We start from the raw sequence: 15877 nt of genomic DNA, 5'->3' as shown, positions 1-15877 counted from the left end.
CAGGACTGCCACAAGGATAAGGGCTTGCAGCAACACTCTGCAGCACATGGGAGCTGCTCCCCACACCCCGCAGGACTGCAAGATGGTGGCATGCACCCGTCCGTCCTCCGTAAAACAAGATGGCCATGCCTGTGGGCCTAGGCAAAATGCCGGCTGACGCACCCACCCCAGGGTCGCGCTGCCCAAACTCGTCTGTTCTGCTGCCCCAATAGGTCGCTGCTGCAGTGTTCAGAGCGAAGGAAGCAAACCGTGGTGGAGTGAAAGTGTGGCTGGCCCTCCACAAGGGGACCCGCCATACACCCGCATGGCAAATGATGCACTTCTGCCCACACTTCCAGCCCTGCCTGCATTGCTCAGCCGGATTGGCCACAGCGGCTGCCCATCGCATTGCACTCATTCTCCGGGGCAGTAGGAAGAGGGACGTGGGTGAGGGCATTCCCGCGCCAGGAGGCCTGGGAGGCTGCGCTCGCCTGGGCCATTGGCCGTTGGACTGGCAGGCGCAGTTTGGGGCGGGACTGCTGGGTGGAGCGGGTCTTCGTGCAGAGTGGGCGGTGGTGGCTCCTGTAGTGAGACTTGCATGTCTGACAGCCCGATCCCTGCAGCTCTGGACACTCTTTCCCTCCGCCCTTGGCACTCGGACGCCGGCCTGAGGCCTACGGCCGAGGGGCAGTGGCGGGTCGGGGAAGGAAAGGGTGGTGCTGGGTGGGGCTGGGGCGCCGGCCTGACAGACTCAAGGCCGCTGAGGTGGGAGGGTCAGTGGGGCAGCAGGGAGGGTAGGTGGGGCATTGGGTGGGGCTAGAGAGCTGGTTCTTGGGAGGCTTTTTCCTTCCCCTCCAGGAGTTAAGAAGTGGAAGCTCTCTAACTCCTTTAAAGTTATGTTGTAGGCTGGCGGGGAGGAAACTACTCCAATGCTCACAACACAAGAATGATTTTGTTGACTGATAGATCATTCCAACTTCTTTTTCTATGATGAGAAAGAGAAACAATGCATCTCATCGGGCCTTCACTTATTGGGGTCCGAATACAATGTGTTGGGGGGCAGGGGTGGGGTATTGGTGCTTTGGTCAATGCTAGTGTTGGGCAGGAGGGAGAATCCTCCACTGCCCTTTCACTTAAAGTTCTTATGGCTGTCCAAGTAATTAAAAGACAGGCTAGCAGGAGAAAATAATACCAACTTTAATAACATGTATACATGGGAGAAACTCGTCATTCTGTCCAAGCTGCTTGCTTAAGTATTGTATTGTAGCTAAAGGTATGGAAGGTGTTCGAGGGGGAGTGGTTTGGGATTTCAGAGGGGAAGAAGACAATTCACATGGAGATAGAAATGCAAATGTTTGTACAACTTTTTTCAGGGCAAGCTATAGAGAATGTGGCCAGGGAGAGACAGAAATTTAGATAAAATGGGCTTGTTGGTGGTGCCTTTCCTAGTGTAACATCTATTTTATATTATATTACAGCCATCATATGATATTGGGTCCTTCCTGAAACAGGTCTTCTGTTAAATTCTTTAGGCAGTTTGGGAGGGGAAACTCCTTCTAGTTGCTATATATGGTATGCGACCTCAGCATGGCCGGAGAAGCGGTGCCTTGGTGCGTGCCCGGGATCTGAACCCGGGCCGCCAGTAGCGGAGCGTGCACACTTAATTGCTAAGCCACAGGGCTGGACCCCATGTTTAACTTTCTGAATGTGGCTTTCCTTCTGTCCTGTGGGAAGAAGGCTGCTTATCTGTGCTGATCCCAGTATTTGTGTTTCTTTCCTTTGGACTCCTGTATCGCTTGAACACTGCAGTCCTGTGCTTCTGGTTTCCCTTAGTTCTTTGTAATTTTATTTCATCTGGTTACTCTTTTGTAACCGTTAGTGTGCTAAAGGAATTAAATCTTAGAATGGTTTCCTATGTACAGAAGTTAAAATTAAAGAAAAGCTATTAAATGGGAAAACATGGTATGTGTAAATTTCTGTTTATATTAGATAAATCTGTAAGATAGAAAAGTCTAACCACAGAAGAGTCACTGCCAACATTTCTGGGTCCCCTCCAGCGCTGTTACTCCCGCCACCCCCAGTACACAGTTTTGATCATTCTTGAGCATCCTGTTAGTGTTTCTTTATATGAAAACAAGCCATTGTCAATGCATATTTTTCTACGCATGTTCGTCCTTGCAATGAGTGGTCAGACTCCGCATTTTTGATGTGTGCTGACAGGTTATGCCTCTCCTCTCCCTCTTCCCCTCGTGTCCACACCTGGACAAGCTGAGGAGGATGTCCAGAGGCTCCCTTCTCTGGCATTGGCTTCGGATCCAACGACACAAGTCCTTGTCTGTGTGCAGAAGTCTTGCCCTGGTCTCAGCCCTGGCAAAGATTTCTTGCTTTGACCAAACTTTAGTCAGGCCCCTGAACCTTGTTGTATGCCTGTCTGTGCAATTCCTTGTAAAATGCAGTTTTAGCAAGAACATTGCTAAGTCAGTTTAAGCAGAACCCACACCTGTATGTCTGATCACACTTGAGATTTGTTCAGGCTCCTCCTCCTCCTCCACCATCCCTCAGGTGGTGTCTGATCATTCTGGCCTCTCTTTGGTAAGAATCCTGTTAGGTCAGGTTAGCAAGAAACCCCAACACTTGAGTTTTTCTTAGTAATTTTCCATCCCCTGACCCCCACCATGCTGCCTGGCCATGAAATCCCACTTGCCCATGCTGCATTCAGAGTCGAGCCAAATCTCATTTCTCCCCCACTGTGAATCCCATGACGGTGGTCTCTGTGTATCATAGTGTTGCTGAATAAAATATGCCTTACCATCTTTGACAAATGTCATTGAATATTTTTTGTTTAAAACTCCCAACCACAATAAAAACCCAGGCCAGGCTCCTTTCCTTGCTCCCTCAAACCATTTCAGAGCTGCTTGAATTTCTGGCCCTGCTCTCCTCGGAGACTTCTATTATGTGAGTCATAAGACTTTTCCTAACTTCTGTGCGTGTGTGGAGGGGGGCACACACCAGCATCAGTCTCTGCATGGGAATCACAGCACTTGCCAGTGAGCAGTCATATTTTGAAAGGAATCTCTTTCTCTGAGTGGTAGGTCTCAACAGTGGACTCAAAATATTCAGTGAACCATGTTGTAAACAGATGTGCTGTCATCTAAGCTTTGTTGTTCCATTTGAGCATTGACTTTAACTTAAAGTCACCAGATGCATTCCCCTTAACAAGAGAGTGAGCCTGTACAAAGGCCCGGGGGGTGGATTGGAGGGGGAGGGGAGAGAACAGGATTGGTTAGAGGAACTAGAGGTCAGAGTGTGAGACAGGAGTTGGAGAAGGGGCCAGAGCAGTCGGTAACAGCACAGCAGCCAGGTCAAGGCCCTGTGCACCATGTCTGGGAGTCAGGATCTTCTAATTGCAGTCAGTGGGGGAGCCTCACTTCTGCTTGGATCTCTGGGGGACAAGAAGGCAGTGTCTTACCACGTATGTCTGTCCACATCTACCAGACCCTGGCCAGGGAGTGTGAAGCGCTGAGGCAGAAGTACCTGCACTTGCTGCAGATCGTGGAGATGAGAAGACAGTGGCCAAGCACCTACGGCAGCAGATCGAGGATGGGGAGATCCATATTGAGTGGTTGAAGGCAGAGGTGACTGCTGGCTAGGGGTGCAGAGGAGGCTGGCCAGGGGGCCCAAGGCACAGGGCCAACACCTCACACTCCGGGCTCCTGCAGGGAGCACCAGGGGGCACATGACGGGCAGGGGGACCAGCTTCCAGCCACAGTGAGGTCAGCCTCCAAACTTAAATTTAGTGATGCTGGCAGAGTCGGAAGGGCCTTAGTCAGATCTGAGTTCAGATCCTACCTCTGCCACTTGACAGTTGCAACCTGGAGTACGTCCCCCCATCCTCTGTGCCTCCATTCCTTCATCTATAAAACAGCCTTTCTCTACTTGCCTGACAAGAGTGTGAGGATTGAGTGAGGTTATTTATGAGCGAGTTTTTAGTTACTCTGCTGATGACCACGTTTACTAAGCATTCCCACATTATCAGCTGAAGAGTCCGGCGACACAGTGTCCCTGGTAGGTCATCACAGTGTGAGATCCTGGCTCAGTTCCAAGCAGTCGTTCCCTCTGCCTGTCATAAGAGCTCCTACTGGGGCTCACTGCGCATCGGTCTGGAGGTCACGCTGTTGCTAGGTTAAGCCTTCTAGAACTTAACTACTCAAAATGTGGTCCATGAAGCAAGAGTATGTTAGAAATGCAGAATCTCAGGCCCTGCCCAGACCTCCGGAATCAGAATCTGCACTTTCAGAACATCCTAGTTGATTGCCATTTACATTAAAGCTTGGGAGGTGCTGGCTCTCTGTCCCTTAGACGCCCCTCACCAGCTGTCTACCCCAGCACCAAATGATCTGATTTCCTCTCCCCCTTCATCTCACCAGTGCTCACCAGATGCTCAGAGCCATTTGGCCACGTCACACGAGGACCGTGGACTCTGAGCTGAGGATGGGAAAATGGAAACATAGATTCTAACCAGGGTCAGCTACATGATTTGTAGGGCCTGATTTAAGGGAAAAATGCAAGGCCCTAGGTGGAGTCGGGAAAGTCGACCTCCCCTTCTCACAGCCCACCCATGGCAGACAGGCGACCCCTCCATTTCAACATCCGACCTCCTCTAACCTCTGTGCCAGGATACACTTGGTACCTAGATGAGGAGTGGGCAAGATGCCCCTGCTGAGTCACCCATCTAGTGCCCAGGTATTGTCTCCTTGCCATGCCCTGAGACACCATCGGGAGTGCACTGCACCAACACTTTCTGCACCTACACCGAGGTCCCTGCAGAGGGTAGAGGGTGACTCATGGTGGGATGTGAGTCTTCCTGGCTGACTCAACCCATTTGCTCCCAGACAGAGCATAGACGAGGTCATCGGTTCTGGGGTGCCGGCGTGTTGGGAGCCAGCAGCTGAGAAACCATCCCAGGGAGGCAGCAGGAGGCAGGAACACATAGGGGCTGAGGCTCCATGCCCCTGGGGTGTGCTCCATTGTTCCATCAGATGTTACTCGTGAAACACAAATTCAAAGAGAAATGATTAAGAACTTCAGGGTGACAACTGCAGAACTTTAATCTCCAAGCATGGGGTCTTCCGAGCATAGGACCCCATCACATGCCCTTGAAGCCAGCTCTGCCTGGAATGTTCAAAGATCTGAAGTTGCCAATTCCACCTTATGGTGCCATTGCCAAACTCTGAACTAACGGTCACATCAGCTTGGAACTGGAGGTTGAACAAAATTTTCAGATTCCACACACCTCCTCTACCCTGCACCAGGCACTGTCAGACATGCTTCATTAGTCAGTCCCCATAACCACCCTCATAGGATCGAATGAGGAAGCAGGCTCAGAGAACTCAAGTCACCTGCCCAAGCTCACACATCTGGGAGACGGCAGAACCAGGACTAGAACCCGGTCTGAGTGTCTACTTGCCAGGCTTGCCACTCGTAGCCTCTTCCCACGTGGCTCCTGGGATGGGGGCTTGTCTCATGTCTAAACCATCTGGTTCACTCTGAGATCTATCCTAGCCCTACACATATCCCTGAAACCAAGCTGAGTCCTTGCTAGGGGCCAGGGAATAGGTCTAGGGACCAGAACCAGATTAGTGGCTTCATGATCCAGGGTGTGATTCACTCACTTGTTCACTAACTGCCTAAGATCAGCTGAACACTGCCTCATCCTCTTCCCCAGGCTCCTCTTCCCCCTATCATATGGGGCTCCAGCCAGTGCTCCCTGGTCAAGATCTGTGCACCTCCTGGCCTTCTGTTTGGAGTACCCCTGCCACCCCCACGCTTCCCTGCCTGGTGGAATCCTACCAAACTCCAATGTCTCCTCCTGGGGACTCTCATCCAAGAATGTGCTCCATGCCCCCTGCTCCCACAGCTTTCTCACCCTCAGCATGCCACATCAGAGCCGACTCCTCAAGTCTGTCCCCACCTGACCTGGTGGGACCTCCTTGAAGGCAGTGGTATCCTTTATCACTCTGTCCCTTCTGCCTCACACATAGTAGTTACTCTGTAAGGGCTTGATGAATGAATGAACATCAGGCTCTCGGGTAGGCAGTAAAGAGATGGAAGTTTCTACCCTTAAGGTCTGATTGTGGTAGAGTGTGACTGGCACCATAATAGAGCTTGCGGTGTGAACCCAAGTAGAAAATGAGTCATTTTATTGCCAAGAGGGGGTGGGTTCATCTCGCATATGGCCTTCAAAGATTTTGGGGGTTGATAGGCCAGAGAAGGGGTGGGTGCAAATGGCAGGGCCCTCTCTGGTGCTGGAGTGCACCAAACTGGTCGGTTTGGAGTGAAAGTATTTGTGTGTGTCTGTGTGTGTGTGTGTGTCAGTGTGGCAGCATAGGCCTTTTTGGTGGGAACTTGGAGCAACGTTTCCAACTGAGTGCATTACTCTCCAGGGCAAATGGTTTTTTTAAAGAAGATTTTGAAAGATCAGCTTTGTAAAGCTTTCTGGTTGTAGTTTCTCGCTCGCTCTCTTTCTCTCTCTCTCTCACTCAGTCTCTCTCACACACACACATCCTGCAGGGCAGAGGGCACCTGTATGCTCTGGAGGGGCTCCAGGAAAGTGAAACAGAGCCCATTTCCCAGGAAGTAGGCCATCAGGTAGGCAGGAGGAGCTGAGGAGCCAAGTAAGTGATCAGTGACGCACGTGAAAAAGACAGAGGGTCTTAGAACATCAGAGCTGGGAGGGATCTGAGAACTCAAAGGTCCACAGAAGAGGAAGGGACTTAACCAAGGTCACTCCAAGGTCACTTCCAGTGCTGGAATCCAGGCTTAACCTTGGGTCTCCTGGCTGCAGATCCTTGGCCTGTGCCTGCCCCACAACTTATTCCTTCCTTGCTGGGGAGACGGGCCAGATAAAAGGTGAATGTTTGGGAACCACTGTGTCACCTGGATGGCCTCAAGCTCTCATGGTCCACCTGATAGCCAGAAAAATTCCTCAAACCCCATCCCACATACTCCTGAGGATTTTCAGGGTCTTCCATTTTCCCGGCCACATCTGATTTCCAATTCTGCTCTCCTGACTTCTTGTATCACTTCTCACAGTGCCTGTCTTCACTCAGTCTTGACTGCTCCTTACTCCGTGTGGTCACTCCATGTGTCCATCAGGTGGAGCTAGATTCTGTTGCAATTACAAACAGCCTCCAATCTCAGTGGCTTAAAACAACAAAGATTGCTTTCTCTCTCACACTGTGTGTCCATTGTGGGTTCTGCTCCACAACATTCTCACTCAGAGACAGGGACACAGGCACACTTCGAGGACACCGGCCCTGTCTCTACTCCCTGTATACTCTCTACTCCCGGAGACTCCACCCACAGCCATGTCTCCCTAGAGGTAATGGGAGATGACACCTAAACAAAAGTCTGCACAAAATTTATTAAGCAAAACTATCCAGCTCTGTTCAGTCTCTTCTCTCCCATCTAAACAGCCCTCTTGGGCCTCATCTTTTGTAACCAAAAAGCTCCAAGGACCATCTAAAACAAAGGGAGCATCCTCCTCTGAGAAGAATCCTCCCCTCCTATAGAATCCTCAGTTTGGCACCATTTCATTGTTTTAATAGCTATTTTTCTCCCATTTATGATTGGAAGTAAGTTGGAAGGGCTCAGGCAGCCGTAAAGGGCAGAGTAAGAATTTAGAGATGGTCGTGGTATTTTCCTGGCTTGGGAGCACTCAGAATCCTGGAAGGCTGACTCTGCAAGAAACTGCAGAGATCTTTACTTCAGGGTTTAAGGTAAAACTGTAGCCGTGGAATCAGGTTTGCAAACCAACTTTGACATTTAGAGGGCCGCCTTGACCCCTCCCCAGTCAGCCCCTCTGTAGGGCCCACTCTGTGCCTTGAGTCCTGTTTCCCATGTTCCTCCTGCCATCCACACCCCTGCTGTCCTGCACTCAACACTCTGTCGAACTCTGCATCTTTGTTCACACCATCCCCTCTGCTCCAATTTCTTCCATCCCATAGCACACCTGTTGGGCTCCTTTTTATTTTTATTTTGTGAGGAAAATCAGCCCTGAGATAACATCCATGCGAATCCTTCTCTTTTTGCTGAGGAAGACTGGCTGTGGGTTAATATCTGTGCCAATTTTCCTCCACTTTTATATGGGACGCCACCACAACACTCCGGGTCAAGTGGTGCATCAGTGCGCACCCGGGATCCGAACCTGGGCCTCCAGAAGCAGAGCGCATGCGCTTAACTTCTGCACCACGGGGCCAGCCCAATTGGGCTCCCCTTTTGTCCTGCAAAACCTCTGGGTAGCGCTTGTGGCTTGCATGGTGAGACCCTCCCACTGCAGTAGGGGCCCACCTCTGTTCTGGCCTCACTTTGTTGGAGTATAAGTTACCTCTGTGGGTATCTGACAGCCTTCTTAGGCTGGAAGCTCCTCCAGGGAAGGGATCTGACTTATCCACCTCCAGCTGTGTCTCACCCGTGCCCAGCATGGTGCCCACCACAGAGACACCACCAGGACATGCTGACAGCATTGGCACAAAGGGAGACAGAGATGGGCATCTCTTAGGCTTGGAAGAGGCCAGAGGGAATGGAGAAGGAAGGAGAGAGAACTGAGTTGTGTGGCAACTGTTTGAAAAGCAAGAAGTACAGAGATCTTTAGCAAAACCTTGACTGCTAACAAAAGAGAGAAAACCATGGACTAATTCCTCCATCAATGACTGCACTGACTAAATGCATTCTGGATTAAAGACACTGTCTCCAGACAGGGGAGTTGGTTGGGGCAGGAGCCAATGACCAGTGCCCCTAAGGGGTGTGGCAAGCGAGGGATTGCCTGTAATGGGCCAAGAAGCCCAGACTGTGGGGTGGCAAGTGGGCAGGGCTCAGCTGAGATGCCAGGCATTGAGCCAGGTTGGGCAGCCAGAGCTGGACTCTAGCCGGAGAGTTGGGGTATAAGCCAAAGTCCCAACTCACCATTGCCATCGTTGACAAGAGTCAACTGAGCAGGCTTGGACGTCAGCCAAGCCAACCCAGATCCAAAGCAAATGCATCCCCAGAAGGGACCTGCAGGGTAAGGGAAATGCAGCATCTGCGAGCTCAGTGGGGCTGGGGCTCCTGCCGCCATCCTGACACTGGCTCGTAGCAAGGGTGGGCCATGGCCCAAGGCTTCTGCATGGTCCCCAGGCTCACAGCTTTCCAGAGCTTTGCCCACTCGGCCCAATCCTTAAATCAGACTCCCAGACTGCCGGTGCTGCCTTTGCAGGGAGCAGAGCGCCTGACCTGACTGCATCTGGCTTTTGCTCTGGTCCCTGGGGAGTAGATGTCCTGTAGATGTCTCTGAGAAGAGCACCATCAGTTTTACATACAGACTACTCTTACACACACACACACACACACACACACGCACACACCCCGCCATCCTAAAGAGAAAAGGATAACACGTGCAAATCCCAGAACTGGCAAAGAGAGCAGACTGGCATGGGGGTGATGACATCAGGGCAGTGAGGGTGCTGATTGGGCATCCACGTGTCTCTGAGCTCTCCACGAGCCTCTGTGTGAATCCCTTAGCTCTTTAGAGTTCAGATCCAAGAACAGCCATTTTTTCAAGTGCTAAGGTTCTCAGAGAATCGAAAAAATAGAAAAGCCTGTATTGGCAATGAATATTTCTCCATTAGATATTTTCAGCCGCTCTTCAAGCACAGGCTGGGGTAGTTTTAGCAAGCCGGAAGTGGAGAGGGGATAACTGTCCCATTTTGCTTTCAAAGTGCTCCATTCCTTCAATTGTCAGAGCTCATTCTTCCTGTGGTTCAGCAAGTGGGCTTGAGGAGACAAAGCCACGTGCCCTGAAAAGGGAGCAGAGCTGGCTCTGTGGCATGTTTGTGATTTCCTGAGCTACTATCTTTGGACGTGTGCCACACAGTTCAGGGATGTCTCTGTGCCCACTCAGCACCTTCTATCCCCTGTTCTTATGTACTGAGAGAGTGAGACCCCAGGGTGGGGCTTTGCCCTCAGGGCACAAACTGCTGGGAGAGGGGACAGCCCCCTGTGACACGTCCCCAAGAAGGACAACACCAGGGGTCTCCAACAGCCAAAGTACTGAGTCATCACAGAGGGAGGGAGCAGAGAGTACACGTGGAGAATCGGACCAGGGAGGGGCATCTGATGTGGCAGAGAAAGACAGAGACAACTGCAGGGAGAGGGGGACAGGCTTTTAGGCTGGGGCTGCCCTGACTCCCGGTGGTTTCACACTTTCTCTCTGAGCTTATTTTCCTGTCCACAAATGGGGTGCACGACAGAGTCCCTTTAGTTTGCCCTCTGTTGTTCAGCTCAAACCCCAGACACATTGTGGTGGCTCCCAGGTCTCCAGGGTTTTAGGAGCTGGGGATGATGAGCAGGGGCAGAGGAGGAACAGTTGGGAGGGGAGGGGGCTGCAGGAAGTAGCAGAAGTCTCTCTGGCATCCTTACAGCTCATCCTGGGAGAAGAGACTCGGGCTGTGTTCTGGAGCTGGCTGGCTGGGGAGCATGGGCGGGGAAGAGGGTGCTGGGAGGGGAACACGGCAAATGTGGCTGCCAGGGGTGCTCAGAGGCCCATTACCCAGCCCAGTGTTAAGCTGCCAGTGAGAAGGCATGTTCCCCACGGCTCTTTAGGTGGTGACAGGGCAGGTGCTTGGGAGAATCTGGGTGTTTTTGCTTTTCTAAGTTTTCCCCCAAAAGGGGGTGGTGGAGAGCTAGCATTTACTGAGCACCTTCTCTGCCCCAGGCCCTCAAATTGTCCCATTACTTGCAAGAGATCATCATATTTTACGGGAAAGACCTGAGGTTCAGAGATGTTAGGCATCTTGTTGAAGGTCACACAACTGAGAAGCAGCATAAGGTGGATTTGAGCCTGCTCTGTGTGGGTCTCAAGCCCTAGCTCTTTTCACATCATCAGTGGCATTTCTTCTGAATTCTCTAGAGCCCTGAGTTCCTCTAAGATCCCTTAGGGTCACCGCAGCAGGTGGGCACTGAAGGTGCCAGGAAGGCTGGCAGCGAGAGCAGCTCCCATCCTCTGCCAGCTTCTGGGGTGTGTGATGCATTTACAAAAGTCTGTGTTTGGTTTAGTGCTCTGCTGTCACCATCTTGAAATTTTATCATTTTTTAACAAGGGGTCCTGCATATTTTCTTTGCACTGGGCCACAAGTTACATAGTCCATCCCGCTGATGGGGTTTTCACATAAGGTCTCACTTGAGAAAGGCATTTGCTGCTAGAGTCCCACCGGTGGTGGCAGCCCCTGCCCTCTCCCTGGGCCCCTCAGCTCTGCTGGACTGGGGGGCAGGGCCTTGGAGGGGCAGGAACTCCGTGGCCGGAGCTTACCCTGTGGCTCCTCTGTCAGTGAGGCCATTGTGGATTTGCACCAGATCTTTGCCAAGGCCTGAAGGTCTGCATCTCCAGCTGGCCCACTGGGGCCTGGGTGAGCAGGCAGTCCTGGCAGAGGTCCCCTGCCCCACCTTTCCCCGCCTCCACCTGAGAAGTCCCTCTCCTAGGCCCTCCCCTCCAGGCTGGCGGCACTTCTATCCTCCTGGGGTGTGACAGCGGCCCCTTAAAACCCGCAAAATCCCTCAGAGGGAGCAGAAGAGGAAAGACAATTTTGCAAAAGCTGTTTTTCTAGGAGGAAGTGATATATTTTTAGTTTCTTATCTACATTTCCCTTTTAAAAATAATATATATGAACCCATTTGAGAAAATTTGACAATCTAGAGAAGCAGAAAAATTTAAAAGCTATATCAACCATAGTTCTACATCCCAAATATAACCACTGTAAGCATTTTGTTGTGTTTTCTTCAAATTTTTTTTCTATGCACAGATCTTGGGTTTTTCCCCCCCGTTTTATTTACATAATGTCACACATATGAATATTGAATTTCAATCTTGATGTTTTTTGTTTTTTACTTAAGATTGTAGCACAACTGTTTTCTCATGCTGAAAGTATGCTTTTTGATGGCTGTATGATGCTCTAGTACCTGTGAGTATGCCATCATCCATGCAGCCATCTCCCATCCTTGGCTCTTAAAGTTGTTGCAACTTTTTGTTACTAGAAACACTCATCTCTGCATCGGAAATGTTCATATGAGAGAGCGTCTCCTTAGGACAGGTTTCCAAAAGTAGAATGACTGAAACAAAAGGTAGAAGCAGGGTCAAGGCTCCCACTCTGTCCACCTTGTGTCACTGCTCTCCAAGCTGGCTACACCACCCTGATGGCCCCGAGGGCTGCACAGCAGGACCCCTGCATCGTGCCTCTCCCACACTGAGTGTGACATTTTGTTGTTCACTTTCCTAAGTCAGAGAGCCCCACTTTTCCCCAAGGTCACAATGGGAAGCGGGCCTAGAAAGACGAGGTCTGCACTTCCTGTAGTTGCGTGGTTGAAGATGCCGTCCCTTGGGTAGTGGAATGCCCTGTGTAAGCTCCCACTTGGAGTTTATCGCAAAGGAGGCACGTTTTTCTTTTTTAATGGAGTTTATAAGCAGAGGTTTCAGTGGGCCTATCCCTGCCAATCAAGTATTGAAGGGCAGGTTTGGGGAGATTGGCTGGAATTTTGGGGGCTGGAAGGCAGGATATCGTATATCCAGGAGGTTGGGACAGAGCGGGCCAGCAGCAGACACACCTTGCTGAACCTGGGAAGGTGTGGAAGGACAGGGACACATGAATAAAGGGACAGACAGCTGAAGGGATGTGACTCGGGAAGGCAGGTCATGTGGGGGAAGCCCTGGAATGGGGGACTCAGGAGACCTGTTTCCAGACCAGCTACTGACTCACCTTATGACCTCGGATGGGTCACTTCTGTCACTGGTGGGGCACTATGGGAGGGAGGCCTCTTGTGGGAGCCAGGGCTGAGGGGGATGTGGAGCTGCAATTCAGTTACCACAGAGGTCTCAGCCAACCCCCCCAAAGCTCCGGAGCACGTGGCCCTTCAGACTCTTCAGGCGGCGAGGCACACCACAGCACCCACAATAGCCCTCTCCGACATTCCAATACACAGATGTCAGACTAGACAGGGCCCCATCTCTATAAAGATCTGTGACTCTGTTGTCCTGAAGCCTGGGGCCACCTATCTGGCCCTGGATAGGGCAGTGGTGCCAGAGTCATCCCCAAAGGCAAGGGTGTCTTTGGGTGGGAGGTCTGAGCCTGGCCCTGACCTCTGTGGGTGGGGCTGGGTGACCGAGGGCTTGTGGGGCATCTCCCTGAGCAGACCTGTTGGCCATCCTGCTGCCCATGGTCAATTTCTATCAGGAGTTGGTCTCAAGCCACAAGTACAGCCTGCAAGCAGAACAGAGACTTTGACAAGCTGCTGAATCACTATGAGGTCAAACTGACTGCAAGGAGAGGGTGCTGGAGACCTTCCTCACTGACCCCATGTTCCAGCTGGCACCTAGCCCTGTCCTTGAGGACGCATGCCTGGGGAGCCTGCTGGGGGGCCACGGCAGTGAGGGCCCCAGCAGGGAGGAAGCCACAGCTGGGGACAGCAGGGGGCAGCGGGGGGCCATGGCCGGGAGGGCCCAGGCCATAACAGACCCCAGCTCTTGGCTGCCTGGAGAATGGGGTTAGAGCCAGCCCCTGACCCAGCGGACTGTAGGCCTGTCCAGCTCCACAGAGCAGGCAGTGTGGGAAGGTGAGGGGGAGCTCCTGGTCCTGAGCCCACCACCAGGCCCTTCCTCCTGCTGGCTTAGAGCCTCAAGCTATGGGCTCTTGGCCCAGACAAGACCCTGGAAGAGCCTCCACATTAGAGTCTGAGATCAGAAGTGCTGTGGGTGTCCGTCCTCAACCCTGCTGGTGGGAGTACTGGGAGCTGCGAGAACCATTCTCCATCTACTTTGTCTCTCTCTCCCTCTCTACATTACTGCTTTCTCTCTGACTTGCTTCATCACTGTCTCTCCTTGCCTCTGTCTCCCTGTCCTTCCCCATCCTTTCCTCTGTCCCTGTCCCCCTGCCTCTGCCTGCTGCAGATTCCCAGGCACACTCTGAACTGCACGAGCTCCTGGCCCACTTTTCACGAGCACATCAACCCAACAGCCTGGACGACGCCAGGGCTAAACTGGGGGTGCTGTTTGTGTGAGCCCGGCTCTTGGGTGCCCCCACCAGTGGACAGACCAGGGCTGAGGATGCTCCCCAGAGAGAGTTTGTTGGGCCCCAGATGGTAAAATCTCATGTTCAGGTTAGGATCTCAAGGGGTGGGGGTTGGGGGACCCCAGCTTGCCTCACCTGGAAGCAGGTTCCTCAGAGGAACCTGAGTTCACAGCTCAAGCCCAGGGGGCAGTTGGTGGGATGATGCAGGTGGTGTGCTGTCCCTGGCAGAGATGAGGTTCGAGGAAGGGTCCTGGACACTCACGTAAGGCCCATCTGCCAGGAAAGGGATCTGCCAGGGGACTCGCAGGCGCTCCGCCAACTTCCTCTGTTCTCCAGTGTCAGTGTCTCACAACCTGTGGTATATGAGCCCCAGACGGTGTCCTGGGTGATGGGCCTTCATGTGTCTAAGGCTGCAGTCAACAGCAGGCATCGTCATGGGTGGAGAATCCCATGATTTGTTCAGTGTCAGAGGCCCCAGCCCTCTGATCAAGGCCCCTCCATTGCCCCTCTTTCAGTCCTCAAAGCCAAGGGGGAATCTTCCTCTGCCAGGGCAGAGGCAGAGGGACCAAGGAGGAGACGCCTACAACAGCCCAGGCAGCAGCTGCCAGAGACCCAGAGGGGGTCCTGGGTGATGGGCCTTCATGTGCTCAAGGCTGCAGTCAACAGCAGGCAGTGTCATGGGTGGAGAAGCCCATGACTAGTCCAGTGTCAGAGGCCCCAGCCCTCTGGTCAAGGCCCCTCCCCTGTCCCTCTTTCAGTCACCAAAGTACGGGGCAACCTTCCACTGCCGGGGCAGAAGCAGAGGGGCCAGGAACAAGGCGCCTACAACAACCCAGGCAGCAGTTGACGGTGGCCTGTACCAGGTGGTGGCAGTGGAGGTGAGGAGGAGGTTCAGATTCCGGGTGTGTTTTGAAGATGGAACCAACAGGAGTTTCTGATGCATTAGATGTGAGGAGAGAGAAGATGGGACTCAAGAGTGATTCGAGAGTTTTTGGATGAGGAAGCAGAAGGTTGGAGTTGCTGCTAACCGAGATGGAAAAACAGGCAGGATGGGCAGATGTGGAGGGGGAGTCTTTCTTGCTTCATTGGAGCTTGACTGGGGGCATGTTGAGCTTGAGATGGACAACAGTGGTGGAGAGGACAAGAAGGGAGGAGGGCGTTTGAGTCTGGAGTGTAAGGGAGCGAGCCATTTAGGAGCCATCAGCTCGGAGATGGTATTTAAAGTCACAAGACTGGTGAGATCACCAAGGGAGTGAGTTTAGGTAGGAACGAGATGTGCACCAAGAGCTGAGCCCTGGGGTCAGCACGTTATGGAGGCCAAGAGATGATGAGCAGCCTGGTACTCAGTGATGGGCGGCAAGAAGCTGCAAAGGTCAGTCTGTAGCATGTGGGGTCCAGTCCCCAGCCCTGCTCAGTGTTCTAAATGGTTTCCTGAGTCCAGCAAAAGGCAGCCAGTAGGGACACGGTTCCCAGGTGGGCAGAGGGAGGACCAGGCTGGACTAGGGCAGGGCACAGGCCCCGGAGTGGAGGGTCATTCAGGGAGCAGATGTAATCAGAGCGTGATTGCAGACTAACAAAAACCATTGTGGGGTGGAGACCCCAGTCCTCTCATGCCCCAAGGAGCCAAATCCTGCACACTTCCCCAAGGAGAAGACTTGGGGCTCCAATGAGGCTCCTCGTCACTGCGGGATGGCTTGTCCCGGTGCAGGCAGGGGCGAGGAAGGCACATGGGTGCCAAGGCATTTGTCCCAAGACCCTGATCCCCTTTCCCAAAGCCTACTCATCCTTTGTCCTACCTGATCTCC

This window comes from Diceros bicornis, chromosome 14 (assembly GCF_020826845.1).
Source record: "Diceros bicornis minor isolate mBicDic1 chromosome 14, mDicBic1.mat.cur, whole genome shotgun sequence".
NCBI classification, from domain to species: domain Eukaryota; kingdom Metazoa; phylum Chordata; class Mammalia; order Perissodactyla; family Rhinocerotidae; genus Diceros; species Diceros bicornis.
The sequence above is the reverse complement of the archived record's forward strand: the minus strand, read 5'-3'. Positions refer to the sequence as shown.